The 16,951-nt window shown below is 41.9% G+C and overlaps 1 protein-coding gene and 1 pseudogene across 1 annotated transcript in view; both read right to left on the reverse strand.

The window, feature by feature from the left end:
* Positions 1 to 16,951, reverse strand: part of LANCL3 (LanC like family member 3) — a 122,222-nt gene that overhangs the window by 36,960 nt on the left and 68,311 nt on the right. The gene's annotated exons all lie outside the window — the stretch shown is intronic.
* Positions 101 to 4,899, reverse strand: LOC133242227 (histone-lysine N-methyltransferase SETMAR-like; annotated as a pseudogene).

Genomic DNA, 16,951 nt, shown 5'->3' on the forward strand with positions numbered 1-16,951 from the left:
ACCAAAAGTGTTAAGTATGGACACAGGAGAGAAATGGCCAGCTGGCCAGTTGCTGTAGCAGATAATTCCCATGAAATGTTTAAAAACAGAGGCCCCGCTCTATACTAAGACTGTAAAGGAGGTAGAACTGAACACTTATCTTTCTTTTTTTTTTTTTTTTTTAAAAAAAGGTCCACTCAGGATGCTGGGGCACAGACACTTCTTTACAGAGCTTTGCATTGCAAATCCAGCATGATTTAGTATTGCAAATATCACAGGTGGTTAGAACAAGGAACTCAGCTTAATCTTATCTGGTTCACATAAGCTGGGCTGTTTTTACTCCTGGTCACAGAGTAGACTCTTAATTATAAGCTTAATGCCAGGTATGTCTCTGTAAATATCTTTCATTGGTTGTAACACAAAATATTACTGACCATTTACCAATTATTCTGCCAATGCAGGAGAAGCAAGAGACATGGGTTCAATTCCTGGGTCGGGAAGATCCCCTGGAGATGGAAATGGCAACCCACTCCAGTATTCTTGCCTGAAAAATCTCATGTACAGAGGAGCCTGGTGGGCTACAGTCCATGGGGTCGCAAAGAGTTGGACACAACTGAGCATGCACACACACACACAAAAGCATGCATCTCCAGGATACTGAAAGAGCAGCTCAATGTTTAATATGTGAAGCATGAAGATATAATAAATATAGAATTACTAGGCTGGTGCAAATGTAATTGTGGTTTCAGATAGTGAATTTTAAATCATTGTAACTAGGCTCACAATTGCACTCATCTCACATGCTAGTAAAGTAATGCTCAAAATTCTCCAAGCTATGCTTCAGCAATATGTGAACCGTGAACTTCCAGATGTTCAAGCTGGTTTTAGAAAAGGCACAGGAACCAGAGATCAAATTGCCAACATCTGTTGGATCATCGAAAAAGCAAGAGAGTTCCAGAAAAATATCTATTTCTGCTTTATTGACTATGCCAAAGCCTTTGACTGTGTGGATCACAATAAACTGTGGAAAATTCTGAAGGAGATGGGAATACCAAACCACCTGACCTGCCTCTCGAGAAACCTGTATGCAGGTCAGGAAGCAACAGTTAGAACTGGACATGGAACAACAGACTGGTTCCAAATAGGAAAAGGAGAAAGTCAAGGCTGTATATTGTCACCCTGCTTATTTAACTTATATGCAGAGTACATCATGAGAAATGCTGGGCTGGAGGAAGCACAAGCTGGAATCAAGATTGTTGGGAGAAATATCAATAACCTCAGATATGCAGATGACACCACCCTTATGGCAGAAAGTGAAGAACTAAAGAGTCTCCTGATGAAAGTGAAAGAGGAGAGTGAAAAGGTTGGCTTAAAGCTCAACGTTCAGAAAATTAAGATCATGGCATCCAGTCGCATCACTTCATGGCAAATAGATGGGGAAACAGTGAAAACAGTGGCAGACTTTATTTTTCTGGGCTCCAAAATCACTGCAGATGGTGACTGCAGCCATGAAATTAAAAGATGCTTACTCCTTGGAAGGAAAGTTATGACCAACCTAGATGGCATATTAAAAAGCAGAGATATTACTTTGCCAACCAAGGTCCATCTAGTCAAGGCTATGGTTTTTCCAGTGGTCATGTATGGATGTGAGAGTTGGACTGTGAAGAAAGCTGAGCGCCGAAGAATTGATGCTTTTGAACTGTGGTGCTGGAGAAGACTCTTGTGAGTCCCTTGTACTGCAAGGAGATCCAACCAGTCCATTCTAAAGGAGACCAGTCCTGGGTATTCATTGGAAGGACTGATGCTGAGGCTGAAACTCCAATACTTTGGCCACCTCATGCGAAGAGTTGACTCACTGGAAAAGACCCTGACGTTGGGAGGGTCTGGGGGCACGAGGAGAAGGGGACGGCAGAGGATGAGATGGCTGGATGGCATCACTGACTCGATGGACATGAGTTTGGGTGAACTCTGGGATTTGGTGATGGACAGGGAGGCCTGGCATGCTGCGATTCATGGGGTCACAAAGAGTCGGACACGACTGAGCGACTGAACTGAACTGAACTGAAATAGGCTCAAACACATCTTTATTAATCAAAATTCGAACCATTACAATCAACACATTCTTGCCAATGAGAAAGAAGTTTGTTTATTCCCAAAGCATAAAAATCCATGCTTCAGGATTCAACAAACTTTTGGAAAGCATTTTCTGCGTCTTGCTGGTTGTGGAAGCGTTTTCCCTGCAGAAAGTTGTCAAGATGCTTGAAGAAGTGGTAGGTAGTTGGTGAGAGGTCAGGTGAATATGGCGGATGAGGCAAAACCTCATAGCCTAATTCGTTCAACTTTTGAAGCACTGGTTGTACGACATGTGGTCGCATGATGTTGTGGAGAAGAACTGGACCCATTATGTTGACCAATTCCGACTGCAGGCATTGCAATTTTTGGTGCATCTCACTGATTTGCTGAGCCTACTTCTCAGATGTAATGGTTTCGCCAGGATTCAGAGAGCTGTAGTGGATCAGACTGGCAGCAGATCACCAGTGACCATGACTTTTTTTTGGTACAAGTTTGGCTTTGGGAAGTGCTTTGGAGCTTATTCTCGGTCCAACCACTGAGCTGGTCATCACTGGTTTTCATATAAAATCCACTTTTTGTTGCACATCCAATCTGATCAAGAAATGGTTTGTTATTATTGCCCAGAATAAGAGAAGATGACACTTCAAAACAATGATTTTCTTGATTTGCGGTCAGCTCATGAGGCACCCACTTATCGAGAGCCTTTTCACCTTTCCAATTTGCTTCAAAGGCCACATGACTGTAGAATGGTTCATGTTGAGTTCTTCAGCATCTTCTCATGTAGTTGTAAGAGGATCAGCTTCGATGATTGCTAACAGTTGGTCATTGTCACTTTCCGATGGCTGGTCACTGCACTCCTCATCTTCAAGGTTCTCTTCTCCTTTATAAAACTCCTTGAACCACCACTGCACTGTACGTTAGTTAGCAGTTCCTGGGTCAAATGCGTTGTTGATACTGCAAGCTGTCTCCGCTGCTTTATGACCCATTTTGAACTTGAATAAGAAAATTGCTCAAATTTGCTTTTTGTCTAACATCAATTCTATAGTCTAAGTATGAAATAAATAGCAAGTAATAAGTCATTAGCAAAAAAACATACAGCAAGAAATGCACATTAAAGTGATGGATAACATAACCACATTTAAGAATATATTCTAATATCAAAGGCAAATTTCAACAATGCAAAAACTACAATTACTTTTGCACCAACCTAAAATAGTAATGAAGAGGCACTTACAAAATAAAGTATCCCAAGTACATGATGAAAGAACTCCAGACAAAATTGATCCAGGTGATAGATGCATGTGAGATATACAGATTTACTGTGAGAAGTGGAGACTTTGGACTTCTACTATAGTACATCAGTTTCCAAGGGAAAGAAGTATCTAGGGCCACTAGTCAGGATGTCCACAGCACCTTAATTCCTATTCATAAGCTTTATTCATAAGGCCTGGAAATATCCTAATCATCCATAGTTAGAATGAACAAATTTGAAATGCTCACACAATGGAATACTACTCAACAATAAAGATAACAAATTACTGATACCTATAACAGGGATGGAGCTCACAAACATACTGAACTAAAGGAGCCAGGCATGTAAGAGTACACTAGATGATTCCATTTATTTGAAATTCAGGAACAGGCAAAATCAAACTATGGTGATAGAGGTCAAAAGAGTGGTTACCTCCAGAATCTTTTGTGTGTGTGTCGGCGAGGGGGGCAGGGCAAGTGGTACTAACTGGGATAAAGGAACTTTTGGGAATGATGGAAACATTCTTTTCCTTAAGCTGGGTAATGTATATTTGACAGTGAAATCACTGAACTATGCACTTAAGATTTATACATTTTTCTATATGTAAACTATACTTCAACTTTTACAAAGCAAAATAAATCAAGGTATTGAACAGTTTACTTATCGAATGATAGAACAAACAGTCTAGCTGTTCGTTAACACATTTTGTCTGAGCATCAAGGTCCTTTGCATGGAAGATACCAACAGCGCTAGGTTGGTGAAGAAGGGCATGAAGAAGGGCCTTTCTTAGTCTTGTGTGAAATTTAAGGAAAAAAAGAAAAGCAGGCTCCCTTCTGGGCAGACGAATTGCATAAAGTAGCACATCACCTCTGGGCTGATGCAGTGCCAGGCCAAGGCTTTGTGACCAAAACACAGAGGCTGGGTTTCACGTCCCTTGCCCTTCTGACCAGATGCCCTTGTGTAGGCAACCTTGACAATTACAGGGCTGCCCAGTTTTCTGGAAGGAAACCAGAGATCTGGGAGCAGCCAAGCATGAAAAAGGACTCACACTTGAATCCAGAAAGCTGCCAGACCCCAGGCAGTGTTGTCTCTTTTGGTGACACAGGTCTCTGCCTCTGTCATCTTCTACAGACCCATTTTCTTGACTTCTCTATGGCTGAAGGTCACCTCCACCACACCATAATACACAACAGCTTCCAAGGTTTATAATGTACCTCAGTTTCAGTCATACTTGTGGATCACCTAGAACCACTGAAACCTAATGTTGAATTCCTGAGAGAAAATCTGATTGGCTCACCCTTGGTCAGGTGCATTTACCCTGAATGCATCAATATGGGTGCAAAAACCCACCCAGGTAGGGAGTGGGATGGTGTTTCATAAAGAACTAGGATTATTTTGAGCTAAGCAGACTTTTCCCAAAGTCTACTACACTCACAAATTATTAGAAAACTTGACAACCCAGTGGCTTAATCCAATAAAAGGTTATTTTTTTTTTTGCATTAAAAAAATAGTCTAGAAGTAGCTGGCTGCTGGCTGATATTGTTTACTTGTGATGTCAGAGCCAGGATGTCACAATTCTCTCTTCCTTCCCTCATGTTGGCCCATGGGCACAAAATGGCTGCTGTAACTCCAGGTGTCATGTTTACATTCAAGGCAGGAAGAAATGGGGAAGGGCAGCACCAGTCACGCCCGTTTTCTCAGGAAAGCAAAATGCTTCCCCAAACTCCAAGCAGACTTCTATTGACATGTCATTAGCTAGTACTGTTCGACATAGCCACCCTGACAGAGAGGTTGGAAAACCAAATAATTATCTGAGAACATCGCTATGCCAAACAAGATTAGGCTTCTGTTAGTAAAGACAACGTGGAAAATGAGTATTTGGGAGGTAGCAGTGTTTGCCACCAGACAGAACCATAGGAATCCACCTTTTCTGAAAAATTTATGTTAGTCATTCACAACCACGTCCGAACACAGGTGATGGAAAGCACTCTTAATTCCTTTTAAAAAAAAATCCATTGCCTCTCGTCACACACTAAGCCACTCAATTTTGCACTGCACCACCTAGGATCCTTCAGCTAGGGTTTGCATTCTCTCTCAAAAGCTGTCAGGGAGGAAACTGGTCAGGGCAGGTTTATCAGCTCCCAGTCTAATGGTCCAAGTGCTATACAAATGCCTTTTTGGTACCAAAAGACAATACAGGATTTTAGGAAGCATGATCAAAAGAGCTCTGCTCTCTCTAATTATACTGCTATTTCAGAAGTGACCTCAAAGGTATTTCAATATATGCAAATAGATCCTATTCCCTTTTAAAATCTGTTCCGTAGTAGAAGCAGGTGTAGGAGTTGAGGGGAGAGGGAATAGCCAACCATAGGCAGGCTCACCTTTCAAAGGCAGAGGTGGGACTAGATGGCTCCCAGGCATCCCTACATGCACAATATTGATATTGTGCTTTCTAAATCAGTCTCTTCAAATCATGAGGGACATTTACAAGAAACAAATGTAGATTAGCATTACCTTTTAACTGAGAGATGATGTATTCTATGAGGTGAGAAAAAGGCCATGGAGAAGGACAAAGTGTACCTACCCATGTGGTAAGCCATGGTAAGTGAAGAAATTCTAATCTTCTAGCTGATTTTAACATACAAATAAAATCATCTTCAAAGACAATGGCACTGCTTTTTATATTTAAATATGTAGTTATCATATATACATTTAATGACAAAAGTGGGGGAGAACCATGTTAATGGGGGGAGATCTTGTTTAGACAGTTGTTCATAAAACCTAGGTTCTTATTATTTTTGAATACTTACATATGTTAATCTTGTTCTTACTTCAACTCATATCCTAACTTCAAAGTGGAAGGAAAAGAATAAATGTTGGGGATTAATTTATAAACCAATATGAGGAAGAATCCTAAAAGTCTACAGATGGAAACTGAAATAATTATCTGTGATTCCCTGGGCAAATTACTTCTACTGTGTGGATCTCAGTTTTTTCACCCATGAAATGGAGATATTAAAGAACCTTAAAAGCCCTTTCTTGCTCTAAATTCACTTTGTTAAAGAAGTTTACTGAGGTCAGAGTTTGCTCTGGTGGTTTCAAGTCTTCAAGTTCCCAAGATCCCCAGACTACCCTAGTCTGACATTTCTTCACTTAATTCTGTAAAGTTCCCCAGTATTCTGTTTTTTTTTCCCCCAGTATTCTGTTAATGTAACCCACTTTCAATTTTTTATTTTTGTAAATGATTAGTATAGAATTCCAAAGGATTATAAGAGTGGTACAAAATTTCCCATATACCATTTACCCATAGTCATCTTTTCTTAACATTTGCTTTACCGTTGCTTATTTTCAAAGGGGGAATTTTAGAGTAAGTTGCAGATATGATGCTCCTTTACCCCCAAATTGTTGTTGTTTAGTTGCTAATTCATGTCTGACTCTTCCCTACCCAGGGATCGAACCCATGTTTCCTGAATTGGCGGGTAGATTCTTTACCACTGAGCCACCAGGGAAGCCCTCACCTTAAAATACTTCAGTGTATATTTCTTATAAACAAGGACATTCTCTTACCTAACTACAGTGTAACTATAAAAAATCGGGAAATTTAATATTGATGCAGTATTATTATGTAATCTATAGTCTATATTTACAATTCCCCAATAATCCCAATAATGCCCCTGAAAGATATATCTATATATTTCTATCTATCTATCCATCTTTCTATCTGGACTTCCCTGGTGGCTTAGCAGTAAAGAATCTGCCTGCCAATGCAGGAGATGTGGGTTTGATCTCTGAGTTGGGAAGATCTCCTGGCGAAGGAAATGGCAACCCAATCCAGTATTATTCCCTGGAAAATTCCATGGACAGAGGAGCCTGGCGGGCTATAGTCATGGGGTCACAAAAAGAGTTAGATACGACTGAATGCCTAAACAACAACTATATGTATATATACATACTCACACACACATATATATACATACATAAATACATATATGCGTGTTTTCTGTTACAGGATCCAATTCAAAATCACACACTGGACTTAGTTGTCATGCCCTTTAGACTTCATTAGTCTGTAACAGATTCTCAGCCTTTCTTTGTCTTTGACATTTTGGAAAAATATGGACAATTTATTTCATAGGATGCCCCTCCGTTTGGATACGTACAATGTTCCTCACAATCAGATTATAGTTATGCATTTGGGTAGAAAGCTCCCAGAAGTGATGTCATATTTGACCCATACAGGTGCCCATCTTCCGCCTTTTAAAGTTAAGCTACTTCAACTTGAATTTCTATCATCTAGACTTTTTAAAGTTATGACTAATTTACAGCTTGAGTTGCTGAAGATCCCCCAGGTTCTTTTAACATCATCTCCACAGTAAGGTGTCATCACTTAAGGCCTGGCTATATCCCAGTTGGAAAGCACCAGAACTTAGGAGTTTGGGCCAAAGCAGAACAGCTATTAAATAGACTCTGAGAGTCAATGAGTCAGCTGAGTGGGTGGAGAGCAGACAGGTAGGTCCCGGAAGTCAGAGCCCACTGAGGTCAAAGCGCCAGTCAAAAAGGATCGTAAATACTGATTGCAGGGCAGGGTTACGGGTTCACTGCCTGGCTTTATAAAGCTGATGGGTGGAGCCAGCCCACCAGCTCTGGGGGTGTTAGTCACAGACCTCAGAGGCGGGCAAGAGTAAGGTGTTTCTGGCTTCGGCAGCTCCTGAGGTGCCCGTACTCTCTCACATACCTCAGGCGTGGCATTACACTGAGACTTCCCATTACCCCAGACCAATGCTTCTCACATTTTAATATGTATCTGGATGCCTGTGGATCTTGTGAATGTGCAGAGTCTGGAGTGAGGACTGAAGTTTTGCATTTCTAATGAATCCACAGGTGATGCCAGTGGTGCTGGTTCAAGCAGCACTTGGAGTTCTAGAACTGTCAGAGAACACGGTTTTGTGCTGTGGCAGAAATGGAGGTGCTAACACTTCCACAGGTACCTTGGAGTTGCCATTACTGTGACATTCCCCTCTCCTCTAAATACCATCGCCCAGGAGCTCCTATGAGCCTATTGATTCAGAATTCACTGAATACTCTCCTAAGTCATTTAAATCCCAAAAGTGACTCCTAAAAGATAGAGAGGTGAAAAAGGAAAAGATGACACATCTGGCACATTGCAAAGCCAGAAATAAAGTGGAACTCCATAAATGGGAAGTAGTGAACAATGGCACTTCCCAGGTGGCTTAGTGGTAAAAAATTCGACTGCCAAAGTGGGAGATGCTGGTTTGATCCCTGGGTCAGGAAGATCCCCTGAAGAAGGAAATGGAAAGCAAATACCTATTCTAGTATTCTTGCCTGGAGAATCCCATGGACAGAGGAACCTTGTGGGCTACAGTCCATAGGGTCGCTAAGAATCGGACACAACTTGGCAAACTAAACAACAACAACACAAGTGAACAATGGCCTTATAAAAAATGAATTCACGTGAAGTCTCATGTTGATGGTCCTGAAAAACTGTGTGTCCTGAAAAGGGGTGGCTCCCCCTGGCAGCGGAAGTGTTGACTTTACAGCAATCCTCACTTTTTCTACACACAATTATAGTCTACCTTCATCATAACAATAATATGAGGGCTTGCCTCATAGTTCAGTTGGTAAAGAATCTGCCTGCAATGCAGGAGACCCAGGTTCAATCCCTGGGTCAGGAAGATCCCCTGGAGAAGGAAATGGCAACCCACTCCAGTATTCTTGCCAGGAGAATCCTATGGACAGAAGAGCCTGGCAGACCACAATCCTTAGGGTCGCAATAGTTGGACACGACTTAGGGACTACACCACCACATCCATAACATAACAGACCTGGTGACTCAGGCTAATTTCCTTTCAGCAAGCACCTCTAAATAGGCTTGTCACAGCCTTCCCATAATACTCCCAGATGTTCTCAAACTGAGAAGGTTAGAATGGAAGTAGCAAGGGCATTACTCACAGGAAACAAGAACCTGGTTATTATTAACAATTCACAAGTCTGGCAAATTCTTTAAAGTCAGTCTCTTGTAAGGCTCTGTTTTGAAAAGGCAAGAATGTCAGTTGGGTATTACAGCTCTGTGGAAGGTAAATTGAGGACATGGCAGGAGAAACACTATGTGAAAAGCCAGTCTAACCATGCAGCAAATTGTTGATTACATTTGCTTTCAATTAAAGGGAAACGATGTTCAAATCTTGAGGACCAAACAGGACATTTTACTCCAGCAGAGGGAGCCTATGAAACAGCCAAAAAGCAACCCTAAATACCAATGTTCCTTCGATCTTGTCAGAGTGAATTAAGGATCATTTGCCAAAAAAAGAAAAACACAGTGACAGTCTATTGAAGCATGAAAGCATGACAATGACCTTGAAATGGTCAAGTGTTCAGGAAATGTGTGCTTAGTGAATAGTGCCGCCTCCCTGTTAGCCACTCATCAATCCCAGGGGGAAGCCAACATTAAATCATGAGCCATACCTGACTTTGGGGAGGAACTCATTTAGTAAACAGAATTCGGTTGTGGGGATGGAGGGCTAACTTTCCTTAAGGTCCACCTATGCTTCATGGTTTATGTTTAACCTTCAAATGCATCCAGAGAAAAGAGCTCAGTGCTATCTTGAAAATGAAGAAACAGGTTTTAATAAGCTGCTGCTGCTGCTGCTAAGTCGCTTCAGTCATGTCCGACTCTGTGTGACCCCAGAGACGGCAGCCCACCAGGCTCCCCCTTCCCTGGGATTCTCCAGGCAAGAACACTGGAGTGGGTTGCCATTTCCTTCTCCAATGCATGAAAGTGAAAAGTGAAAGGGAAGTCGCTCAGACGTGTCCGACTCTTTGTGACCCAGGGACTGCAGCCTACCAGGCTCCTTCGTCCATGGGATTTTCCAGGCAAGAATACTGGAGTGGGGCGCCATTGCCTTCTCTGTTTTAAGAAGCTAGTGATTTGTTAATGCTCACACATCTAGGAAGTGCAGGAGGTTGGGTTCTTATTCTAAATTTTCATTCTACTCATATAGGATTATACATCCACACCTTTGCCATGTAACTGCAGTACTTCCCATGGTGGGGAGGGCATATTTTGCTGCCTTATTTATTGATGGTCTTGGCCATGTGAACTAGTTTGGTCAAAGAAGTGCTAATGACATAAGCAGGTGCTTTAAATATGCTTGCATAGTTTGTCATGTTCTGAAACACATGAAATGGGGCTAAATCCTACCCATGGCCTAAAGCAGAGCCACCCTACACCCTCCAGAAAACCTGCAGACCATTAGCAAGAAAAAAATCAATATATATTATTTATTGTAAGTTACCTAGATGTGGGATTATCTCTTACAAAGTAAATCTGACTAATACAGAAACTCTGTGGAATATATCTAGCCCCAACTAGAAGATGAGAATACCAGGGAGATGAGGAATTAAGTGGATGATTCAAACAGGAAAATAATTCCCAGGGGCATCCAGCAGGGTTCTCCTAATGTCTGACTGGCCAAAACTGTGTAACATGGCTACCTATAGCTGCAAGAGAGGCTAGAAAAGTATCTGGCATTATAAGTCCCTATTATGGGGACTAGTGTCCATCAGCATAGAAGAGGAGATAAATGTTTTTGAGCAGACACTCAACAGTGTCTGCTGTCCCAGTATCATCAGGCTCCAATGTCCATTATCTTTACCAGTTCCCTATACTGTGTTCTATCAGAGGTAGGCAGAACCTACTTTGAAGTCCCTTCAACTTGACCACAGTGAGCTCAATATGGTAACATGATTTGGCCCCTTTTTTGGCACTTGCCATGAGAAGAACACCCTCCAGGTAAATGATGGCCCAAGGAGAATGAGGACACACATGGAGCCAAGCTGAACCCACACAGAGCTTCCCCAGGAGTGAGGGAACATAAATATTTGTTGTTGTAAGCCACTGAGATTTAGGGGTGTTTGTAAGAAATTTTAAAATGGTAACAGTGTTTTGAAGCTCACTCAGATGCATATCGGAGAAGGCAATGGCACCCCACTCCAGTACTCTTGCCTGGAAAATCCCATGGTCGCTAAGAGTTAGGCACGACTGAGCGACTTCACTTTCACTTTTCATTTTCATGCATTGGAGAAGGAAATGGCAACCCACTCCAGTGTTCTTGCCTGGAGAATCCTAGGGATGGCGGAGCCTAATGGGCTGCCGTCTCTGGGGTTGCACAGAGTCGGACACGACTGAAGTGACTTAGCAGCAGCAGCAGCAGCAGATCCATATGGCTACCAGTTTTAGATAACCACTCAGGGATGTCTGCACATGGCACTTCATGTAGCTACCTTAGTCAAAGAGCATTCCAAAGAATCTTCTAAAACACCGCCCTCTCCCCACTGCCCTCAGTTTGACTGGTATATAGTTCTATGGGTTTTCTCCTACTCAGAGGCAGTTGAAAGATGACCAAAACTCACATGGGAGAGTTGGAAAGGTTCTGAATGTGGGATGATGCACTTTTGGGGGCTACCCAAGGCCCATCATGAGGAGGAAGCAATGGAGGCCAGGGTGGAGGTTGATTCCTTAACCATCACCTCCACCACTACTGCCCAACTGCTGATATTTCAGTAAAATATGTAGTGTGGTATGGCTTATCCCTCCCAAACTTCAGGTCAGAGAATCTTTTGAGAGAAAGTTGTTTAAAAGAGCAAAGAAAATGCCAGAAATGTGCTACCCATTATATTCTGGCCACAATTGGTATTTTAAAAATGTGTCAGTATTAGGTATGCAACAGCTAATTAAAAACTTGGCCTCTATTCCCATGGAACTTAAATTTATTTAGTATAATAAAATAATTTTCCCATGGATAAAATATTTAAACAATATTTTAAAAGTAATCATAAAAGTTGTAGAAGAAAACATGTTAGAAATGATGTTACATATGTTGGTAAGACGTGATGGATGATATTAACATTTAAAATTTCACAAAACAATCAGAGAAACAATTTACAGGAAAAAAGAAAAGGACATGAGCAAGGAATCTGCATATAATGATATGCAAAAACGTATGCAAAGATCATCATCACACATAATTAGAGAGAAGCAATTTAAAATTAGATACCATGTTTAATCTAGCAGAGGGGTAGAAATGGGTAAGTAAAATTTGTAGCACACAAAACTTTTGTGGAAAAAAGCTCATATACTATTAAGCAGGGAGCTAAATAGCTGCTGCCTCTTGGAAAGGAATTTCTCAACACTGATCAAAAACTGTCTTATCAATTTCAACAAACATTTGTTCCCAAGTGTACAAAGATATATGTACATATATGCACTACAGCATTATAAACAATGGCAAAAGACTAGAAGCAATGGCTGTTATGAGAGTACTAGTTAAATGAAGTGTGGTACCACCCACACAATGAAATACTCAGTAATGAAAGGTATAAAGTAGATCTATATGTGCTGATATGGAAATTCTCCAACACATCTGGTTGTATTTAAAAAATAGTATATAACAGTGTTTGTAGCACGTTCCACTGACAAACACATGTGTGTGGTGGAGATGTAAAAATATCCCTTGGAAGATATACAAGGAATAGGTAATATTGTTCACCTATGGAGATAGCTGGAGATTGGGAATCTAAGGTGAGAGGAAGACTTACTTCTTGTTTTATGTAGCTGTCCCTCAGTATCTGCAGGGAATTGGTTCCAGGACCCTCTCAGACACCAAAATCCTTGAATGCTCAAGATCCTTATATAAGAGTGTGTAGTACAATAAATACAGTCAGCCATCTGTAACTGTGGGTTTCCCATCCCCTGATTCAACCAATGGGCTTCCCAGGTGGTATAGTGGTAAAGAATCCACCTGCCAGTGCAGGAGACACAGGAGACAGAGGTTTGATCCCTCGGTAGGGACGATCCTAGGAGAAAATGGCAACCCACTCTAAGTTGGTCTCATCTTCCTTTGTCTTTCTGAGGACATCATTGTCTGGAGAATCCCATGGACAGAGGAGCCTGGCGGGCTACAGTCCATAGCGTTGCAAAAGAATCAGACACGACTTAGTGACTAAGCACAGTGTGTGTAGATGCACATGCGTGTGAGTGCACACACACACACATACGATTCAACTAACAGATCTGCAAAGCTGTGGATTCGAAACCTGGGGATACAGAGGGCCCAACGTATACACTTTGTACACTTGGATGTGTGTGTGTTTACCAAGCACATGCCATACTTTTAAAAATGAAAATCCAGTTAATAAAAACAAAAATTGAACAGCCCCTAAAGGTGTAAAGGAAAAACAAAAACAAAACCTAACTGCCTTTCTATTCCTCCAGAAAAAAAAAAAAAATCAATGCATTTAAAATGATAACCTTTGGTTTTTTAAAAACAATGATCTAGTGATTAGACTGCAGAAGGTTGAATTTCCAAGGACTATTGAATTTCATTCAATTTCATTCAATAGACACAGAGTGACCTGAAAAAGCAAACTAATGACAGTTTTTCCGTCAGTAAGGAAGGTAGGGTTATTTACATAACTCTAAGGACACAGGAAAGATAATGTCTGCATTATCTTCACGGCTCATCTTCTGCTGCAGAGAGGAGGAAGGGCCAGCACCCGTAAGTTGCCACAATGGCATGACTGGTCCAGGAGAATCAAAATGTTTCTTAGGCACTGAGCCATTATGAAATTTCTAAGCCATCACTTCTGTTAAATTGGGGGGAGGGGAACCCCATAACATTCATTCTCTCCTTCCTTAAAATAAAAGTACAAATAAGTGTGCTGGACTTTCACAGGGGTAAAGGCAGGGTAGCTATGTTCTCAGGAAGAACTGAACTCTACATGGTTAACAAAACCACACTCAATGCCCCCAAAAGTGGAGATAAAAAGGTGCTACTTCTATGGTATCTGGCTATCCATCAGTCAATGAAGAGGTGTTAAGTGAATTTTTTTTTATATTCTCAAAAGAAGCAAAGGAAAAACTGTGCAGTTGGACATGTTATGATCATGCCTAATGAGAATGTACAGGTTTGTGGTAGGGTCAGAATCAGGCTTTAACTGGTGTAGGACCGGAGACAAAGTATATTGGCAAAAGCGGTGTTGGCAGTTGGAGAAGCTGGAGAAGGCTTCACAGGGGATTTGGAACATAGGTTGTGCCTAAGGGCAAGGATATTCAGGTAGGTAAAAGGCATGAGCAAAGGCCTAGAGGTGGATTACCAGCAACTGGTGAAAATGGCCCCTGGTGGCATAGACATCATGTTGTGAAGACGAGACAGAATGTTCGGGCTGATGAACGAAGCTCAGTCAAGTTTGCAGCAGGCTTGGAAACCATGTAGAAATCTGCAACTCGTGTTACTCTAGTGTTTGCAAAATTCTGTCCTACTCAATGATAACAGATGATCTATGGGGTGGGGGCGGAGGGAGGGCGAGGGGCACAGTCCTGGCCCTTGTGGTTAAATATTTGAGAAGTGTTAAGTTTAAAAAAAGTGGGTTTTATTCCTCCAATATAGAATTCCTCAGTGTAGTATGAATCTCCAAGAGTGGGTTAGAGTTTGTGAAGGAAATATTTGACAAAGCTTTTTACACTACCTCCAATAATATCATATTGGAGAAGGAAATGGCAACCCACTCCAGTATTCTTGCCTGGAGAATCCTGTGGACAGAGGAGCCTGGTGGGCTGCCGTCCATGGGGTCACACAGAGTTGGACACGACTGAAGCGACTTAGCATGCATGCATGGATTGGAGAAGGAAATAGCAACCCACTCCAGTATTCTTGCCTGGAGAATCCCAGGGATGGAGGAGCCTGGTGGGCTGCCATCTATGGTGTCGCACAGAGTCAGACATGACTGAAGCGACTTAGCAGCAGCAGCAGCAATAATATCATGACTCTGGGGAATACCAGGGAGGCAATGGGGAAACCCATTCTGGAGAAGGGAAGAGATCTAAGGACAGACAAGGTCTATAAACTATGGCTTGTATTAGGTTGGCCAAAAAATTATTTTGTGCTTTTCTGTAACATTGTACTGAAAAACCCAAAAGAACCTTTTGGCCCACCCAATAAAATGGTTAAAGTATGGACATGGAAACACTGGAATCTCTCTGTGATGAGTACACAGGTTTCTCCAACTTGAGTTTCCCTCTCATGTACATACAATTCTGATACCTTTTCACTACCCTAAGAACTGGTGAGATGCCATATGAGAGGTCTATCCTGTGTGGGGGAGGTGGTCTGAGAATAAAGAAGAAGATGAGAATTAGGAGGTAAAATAGTGAAGAGCAGTAGGGGCTCTTGCAATGATGTCCTCAGAAAGACAAAGGAAGATGAGACCAACCTAGACCTCAGAACCGAAAACTCGCATTGGAGAGACGTGTGTGAGAGAAGCTAATGGCAGGTGCTCTGCCTTGGGCTGTGGAGGTGGGTCTGAGGGGATTCCTGCCAGTGAAGGGGAGTTCAGGCAGGAGCTGAGCCATCCCAACATGGCTTATTCCATCTCAAGCTTCCAAGTGCCTCTCCAACCCTAGGATACAGTGGTTCCCTAAGGTGGACCACTAGTCCTAAAATCAGAAGGACTGAAATGCTGGACATAGGATGAGACACAGGCCAAAAGTGGCTTTTCATACATGAATATTTTATGCAACAAAGCACATAATTTTATTACAATTGGAGAGAAAGCAAATTCTCATGCAAGCTGAGGAAAATAGGGGAAAAATTACCAAATGTTAATTAAAGGTGATAAGATGTTATTGGTATTCTATTTACAATGCTGCTTTTAATGCGAAAATATCTGTAATGGGTTGCTGTTGATCCACCACCCTTACTTCTTACGTAAAGATGACCTTGAACCAGGATTTCCTTTAACCTCTGGGTTTTCTGGAACTGAATGCCTACAGTTAGAGAAAGACAACATAATTCATCTTCAGAATCAACCAAACACCTTGAATTTTAGATGTTAAGCAACAGTATCTCACATGCTCGGTAAATGCTGTGTCAAGCTAATAAAGGACATAGTGTGTGACCTCGAAGTATGTATAACTGGACAAAAGGGGCAGGGTTACACAAATACTGTAGTACCCGCTGGAGTTACAGACACTGCCTCAGGAGCCAAATAATGAGCTGAAAAGGACAAAGGTGTTTGTTACTGAGATATCCAAAGGCAGACTGATCCAATAATAGAAACAATGAAATCCTGTATTAAGACTTTCTCTCAGGTCTGGGGAAATAGGGACCAGCTCCAGAGTCTGGTCAACTGCTGGGGCCAGTTGCAGAGAAATTCCAGGGACTTAAGTCCAGTATAGCCTGATTTGGGTACCACCCAAACACAAACTCTTCCCAGCGCATGCAGTTCTTAATCTCTGTTGGCCCCACATCCAAAAGAGATCCCAGCATTCCTATGGCCATTTTGAGCCCCAGTGCCACAGGGCATTTGCAAATGGGGCCAAGACTGTAGAACTAACCATGAGACTAGGGCCAAAACTGAGGGGTTCAGCTATATTCCTCAAGACCTTCGGAGCCTTGATAGCAACTGTCGAAAACTGACAAATGAGATCTTGTCTCCAGTACAATCATTTGGATCCTTGGCGGTTCTTTAACATTGAATCCCACATGCAGGGAGAGTGGAATGGAGGTTCTGTGCAGCTGTTTTACATTTCCAGGGAAAATGGGGCAATAGGAAATTTCCACTGCATAAGAG

This window comes from Bos javanicus, chromosome X (genome assembly GCF_032452875.1).
Source record: "Bos javanicus breed banteng chromosome X, ARS-OSU_banteng_1.0, whole genome shotgun sequence".
In the NCBI taxonomy this organism is placed as follows: Eukaryota; Metazoa; Chordata; class Mammalia; order Artiodactyla; family Bovidae; genus Bos; species Bos javanicus.